Source organism: Pongo pygmaeus, chromosome 1, assembly GCF_028885625.2.
Source record: "Pongo pygmaeus isolate AG05252 chromosome 1, NHGRI_mPonPyg2-v2.0_pri, whole genome shotgun sequence".
In the NCBI taxonomy this organism is placed as follows: Eukaryota; Metazoa; Chordata; class Mammalia; order Primates; family Hominidae; genus Pongo; species Pongo pygmaeus.
In genome coordinates, this window is record NC_072373.2 from 186,556,711 (window position 1) to 186,563,284 (window position 6,574).

The window sequence follows — 6,574 nt, forward strand, 5'->3', positions numbered from 1 at the left end:
GGCCCATTTAGCTGGTAAGCAAAATCCAGGAGGACTCCAAGTCATTCAGCAAGTCTTCATCAATAAAGAATAGCAAGTAGGCCGGGCGCGGTGGCTCATGCCTGTAATCCCAGCACTTTGGGAGGCTGAGGCCGGCGGATCACGAGGTCAGGAGATCGAGACCATCCTGGCTAACACAGTGAAACCCCGTCTCTACTAAAAATACAAAAAATTAGCCGGGCATGGTGGCAGGCGCCAGTAGTCCCAGCTATTCGGGAGGCTGAGGCAGGAGAATGGCTTGAACCCGGGAGGTGGAGCTTGCAGTGAGCTGAGATCACGCCACTGCACTCCAGCCTGGGCGACAGAGACTCCGTCTAAAAAAAAAAAAAAAGAAAGAATAGCAAGTAATTTATATTCATTTTAAGGGGATATATGTGGGGTGGGGAAGAGGAAGGGTATGAGTAACAGAGATGAGGTTGGAAAGACAAGTTGGTAGCAATAGATTCTTGTAGGAGTTTGGACATTATCCTAAGTGCAATATGAAACCATGATGGGGTTTCAAGTGAGCAATGATGATTACATTTGCATTTTAGAAAAATCTGCAATATGAAAGACAAATTGAAGGAAGAAAGAGAGGCAGGAGACATTTGGAAGGAGGAAATAGAAAGCCAAAATAAAGTAACGGATTCCAGGCCTGTGCCTAGGGTGTGAAATACCTTGTGCCTGGTGCTGGCTGGCGGTTTCACCGGTGGAGGTGGTCGTGGGCCGTGGACGTGGTGTTGGGAGTGGGGTTTAAATGCACAAATTCTGGACTTAGTCCGAGTTCAAAACCTGTTTATGCCTCTTTCTAGCAATGAGACCTTAGCTTCTTCTGAAATTCATTTTAGTTAAGGGGGTTTTAGGGGTGGGGGGCTCAGCCCAGAGACCACAACTTAGTCAGTATGTGTTTTTTTCCTGCTTCCCATCCAGGGCTCCTCCTCATCCCTGGGGGTTCCAGGGATCTGGCAGAGAAAGAAGCCCAGTCTCACAGCAATGACTCCTGAACATCCTTTGCAAACACTATTTAGGACAGATGGACCGAAGTAGGCCCTGGGGAGAGTTGGGGGCATTTCGGGAGGCCAGACCAAAGGTGATCTCCAGGAGATTTGGATGTTAGTGCAGGATAGCTTAGAGCCAAGTGGCAGATAAGTCTTTGGGAGCCAGAAGGGCTCTTCTCTAAGGAACAAGTGTAGACCTATAGGGGCAAGAACCTGTGGCAACCCTGGGAGGGGTCTGCAGATTCAGGAGGGAACATCCCAAAACTCAGCAGAGGGGGAGAGGGAGCTTTTGTTGGTCGCCTGGAACCACTACCAATCCATGTTCATGTCAAATTAAATGATCACTTTGAAATTTTTCAGCCTACCAAAATCATGTGAATTTGGTCTGCAAAACCAGACGACTGCCTGCTTGTAGTTAAGAATTCTCAGGGGGAGGCCGGGCGCAGTGGCTCATGCCACCAGTACTTTGGGAGGCCGAGGCGGGTGGATCACGAGGTCAGGAGTACGAGACCAGCCTGGCTAACACGGTGAAACCCCGTCTCTACTAAAGATACAAAAGTTAGCCTGGTGTGGTGGCGGGCACCTGTAGTCCTGGCTACTTGGGAAGGTGAGGCAGGAGACTCTCTTGAACCTGGGAGGTGGAGGTTGCAGTGAGCTGAGATCACGCCATTGCACTCCAGCCTGGGCAACAGAGTGAGACTCTATCTCAAAAAAAAAAAAAAAAGAATTCTCAGGGGGAGATTATTCCCCTTTCTTAGTACCAAGGTTGGATGCAGGCAGTTTTCTTTGTAGTCCCCTGGTTTGAGGGAGAGAGGTTAGGACAGACAGGGGCAGGTTTCTTTCTAATTCACCTTCACAGTGTAGGCATACACTGGCCTTTGAGGTCCTGGCCTTATGGAGAAGTTTCTAAATAGACTCCCCATGGTGAGGGGGCCCTGGGCTTTGTCTTTCTCATAAGCTCAGGGACCCCTTGAAAACCAATGATCAGGTTCACCGGGTTTCGCCACTGCCCTCAAGATGAAAGCCAATGACAGAGCTTTGCTTACCTTTGTAGCTTCTTGCTTTCGTTTACTTTTTTGGCCTCAATGTGTTTCTTACGTTTTTGCCAGCCTATGGATGCATTTAATTTTAAAGATAGATAGAATCTAGTATTTAAAGTTGTTTTCAGCAGGAAGTTTAGCCCAAGTCCTTAGGCCACCATGTTGCAAGAAAACCTAACGGGCAGTTTTCGGTTCTGATGCAGCTTGATTTTTGTGCTGCATCTGGCCCTGTTGACCAGTCCCTCAGCTCTTCTGTTTGGTTTTGTTTTTCCCAACACTCTGACCACTCCTTTTTGGTTTCCTTCACTGGCCCGTCCCTGTTCCTCCACCTGTTTCTTAAATGTTGGTTCTCCTTAGTCTCCGCTTCTTGTCTTATGCCTCATGATCTCACCACTCCCCCGGCTTCAAGCTGTGACTCCTTGGATTTCTCCAGCCCAGACTGTCCTGGGTTTCAAACCTGCATATTCAGCTGCCTCCTGGCCCTCTGAAGTTGCCACAGGCACCTGAAGTTGAACATGTACAAAACTGAACTCACATTTTCCCCGCATCTTACCCCTATCACATGCTAAAATACTACATCCCCTGTGTTCTGTACCAGTCCCCCAAGCTAGACACCTGGAAACCATCTCTCATCCAGCCCTCACCTCTCTTATTGTCCCTCACATCTCTTCTGTCCTTGCACATTTGCTTCTGCCCTAACTCAAGGTACCTGTGCTTGTTGCCTGAACGGCTGTAACTATGGCAGCTCTGGCTGGCTCCCACCTTGCGTCTTCCATCCATACCAGTAGCAAGTGATCCATCTGAAACACATCTCTAACCAAGCCCACTTAAAATCCTTCAGTGGCTCCTTTCAGAGCAAAGGCCGAGCTCCTCGGTATAACATTCAAAGCCCTTTGTGACCTCTCCAGTCTTTTGTCTTGATGAGGACCCTCCCCAAATCCACCTGAAGTTGCTGGCAATCCTGGGAGCGCACCAGGCTGTTTCACACTTCCCTGTCTTTGTTCATGCTACTTCTTCTGTTGAGAAGGCTCTGTGTCATTCTGGATGCCATCAGGAGAGACACCACACAGTCAGCAGGCAGGGAAAGTTTAGTATAAGCATTTTGAAGTGTAACAGGGAATTGAAGCCATGATGAACTGGCTAGTAAGAAGTAAAAAATAAATAAATAAATAAATAAAAATCTAAAGAATATAGGACTAGCAGAGTCTTCAGGCTGAGATGGAGAGCACAAAGAAGAGGTCCTCACCTCTCCACTCCATTCCTGTCCAGGGCTGAGAACCACACCGTGCAGGACAGGACATGGCCACAATGAACAGTGTAAATTTAGAAGTGAGAGGAAATAAAGGCAATCAGCAATAACCAGTTTGGGTTCCATGCCTCTCATCCACCCTATAATCCACCCTGTGCAAACAAACTCATTTTTCAAGACTCAGTTCAAATATCACCTTTTCCACAAAGACTTTTCCTCTTCTGCGTCTGTCCAGGAAAAAACTGATTCCTCTTCCTTTGTGATTATAGAATCTGCCCCCTCCTTGACACACATACCTATAACCTCAGTCATACTTCTACTGGGTACTTGTTTACCCCCACCTAGGGTTGCCAGAAAAAAATCAGGACACTTATTTATTTATTTATTTATTTTGAGATGGAGTCTTGCTCTGTCGCTCAGGCTAGAGTGCAGTGGCACGGCTCACTGCAACCTCTGCCTCCCAGGTTCAAGCAATTCTTCTGCCTCCGGAGTAACTGGGACTACAGGTGTGCGCCAGTATACCTGGCTAATTTTGTATTTTTAGTAGAGACAGTGTTTCACCATATTGGCCAGGCTGGTCTCAAACTCCTCACCTCGTGATCCGCCCACCTCGGCCTCCCAAAGTGCTGGGATTACAGGCGTGAGCCACCGCACCTGGCCATCTATTTAATTTTGAATATCAGATAAACAACAATTTTTTTTTTTTTTGAGATGGAGTCTCACTCTGTCGCCTAGGCTGGAGTGCAGTGGCACGATCTCAGCTCACTGCAAGCTCCGCCTCCCGGGTTCATGCCATTCTCCTGAGTAGCTGGGACTACAGGCGCCCACCACCACGCCCAGCTAATTTTTTGTATTTTTAGTAGAGACAGGGTTTCACCATGTTAGCCAGGATGGTCTCGATCTTCTGACCTCGTGATCTGCCCGCCTCGGCCTCCTAAAGTGCTGGGATTACAGGCGTGAGCCACTGCTCCCAGCCTTTTTTTTTTTTTTTTGAGATGGAGTCTTACTCTGTCACCCAGGTTGGAGTGCAGTGGTGCGATTTTGGCTCTGCAACTTCCACCCCTCGGGCTCAAGCAATGCTTCCACCTCAGCCTCCCAAGTAGCTGGACCACAGATGCACGTCACCATACCTGGCTAAGTTTTTGTATTTTTGGTAGAGACAGGGTTTCACTATGTTGCCCAGGCTGGTCTTGAGTTCCTGAGCGCTAGCGATCCACCCGTTTCAGCCTCCCAAAGTGCTGGGATTACAGGGGTGAGCCACCACGCCCAGCCAAATTTTTTGTATAAGTATGTCTCAATTATTGCATTGGACATACTGAAAACAAGTATTTAGGCCAGGCATGGTGACTCGCACCTGTAATCCCAGCACTTTGGGAGGCCAAGGTGGGAGGATCTCCTGAACTCAGGAGTTCAAGACCAGCCTGGGTAACATAGCAAGAGCCCATCTCTACAAAAAAAAAATTAAAAAAATTAGCCAGCCGTGGTAGAATGCACCTGTAGTCTTAGCTAGTTAGGAGGCTAAGGTGGGAGGATCGCTTGAGCCCAAAAGGTGGAGGTTGCAGCGAATCAAGATCACACCACTGCGCTCCAGCCCGAGGGACACAGCAAGACCCTATCTAAAAAAAAAATAGTGTATTTATTGTTTACCTGAAATCCATTTTTTTTTTTTTTTTGAGACGGGGTCTCACTTTGTCGCCAGGCTAGAGTGCAGTGGCACGATCTCGGCTCACTGCAACCTCCGCCTCCCGGGTTCAAGAGATTCTGCTGCCTCAGCCTCCCAAGTAGCTGGGACTACAGGTGCATGCCACCACGCCCAGCTAATTTTTATATTTTTAGTAGAGACCGGGTTTTACCATGTTGGCCAGGGTGGTCTCGCTCTCTTGACCTCGTGATCTGCCCACCTCGGCCTCCCAAAGTGCTGGGATTACCGACATGAGTCACCATGCCAGGTCTGAAATCCAAATTTAACCGGATGTCTTTTACTTTTATTTGCTACCCTACCCCTACTTCCATCTCCAAGTATAGTTTCCTTGATGGCAAAACATGTTTCTCACTGGTCTCTGAATCCCTGAAACTAGCCCAGTGCACGACAGTTCATGCTTGGTTAATATGAAGAGAAGGTAACTTATCTGGCTGCAGGGCTGAGAATGGTTGGAGGGAGTTGTGACTGGAGACAGTGAGAGCAGGTAGGAGGATGAGCAATAAACCATCCAAACAATTATGAAGGCTTCAGCAGAATAGCATTGGGGATAGGGAAAGGGGATGGATCTGCAGGATCTAAGGATTTGGTGACCAATGCTTAAGGGACATGACAGAGCTTAAGGAGCCTAGGAGATTGCCCAAGTTTCTGGCTGTGTCACTGGATGAGGTTGGTGCACTCACTGAGCAGGGAACACTGGGGACGGTCTGGAAGCTGGACAGCAGGGAAGCTCATTGATGTGAGGAGCAGAGCAGGCTGGAGAAGGGTGGACAGCAGATCTGAAGGAGCAAACGGAAGACATCCAGTACGGATATGTTAAGCTTGATGTCTCCCAGCATATACAGATAGAGGTATTGGAATTACAGACTTGGGGCTCAGGTGAATGTTCTAGGCTGGAGATAAAATGTGAGCATGGTTAGCATGGAGGTGGTAACTGAAACCATGGGAGTAGACAGTGCTGCTCAGGGAGAGAGTAGAATGGGAAGAGGAGAGAGAGTCGGTATCAGAGCCCTGAGGAACATGAGAGGCAGAGAGAGGAAGAGGAACTCAGAGTCGTCTGCGAACAAGCCTCTGGAGCAGTGGAAGGAGAACCCGGAGAGTATTGGACCAAGACAGTCACGGGAAGACAGGTTTTCAAGGAGGACTGATACTATCGAATGCTTCTGAGAGTTCAAAGGACTAAATGGCCTTTGGCTTTAGTATTGACCAGAGTCACCTGTGGCCCCAGGAGCTACAATGTGCCACCTGGTGACAGGTTATAGCTACTATGTGGTAAACAGAGGTACAGCTCTGCAGCCTGTTTCCTTTGGGGAAAACAACCTTTTCTTTCTTGCTTGCTTCTTGCTTTCTGTCTCTCTTTCCCTTTTCTTCCTTCCCTCCCTCCCCCTCCCTCCCTCCCTCCCTCCCTCCCTCCCTGCCTCCCTCCCTTCCTCCTTCCCTCCCTCCCCTCCTTCCCTTCCTCCCCTCCTTCCCTCCCTCCCCTCCTTCCCTCCTTCACTCTCTTCCTTTTGATTTGGGTTGTCCTGAGTTGCAAACTGAGGCTAATTCATATGGGAATGTGTTCTTGGAG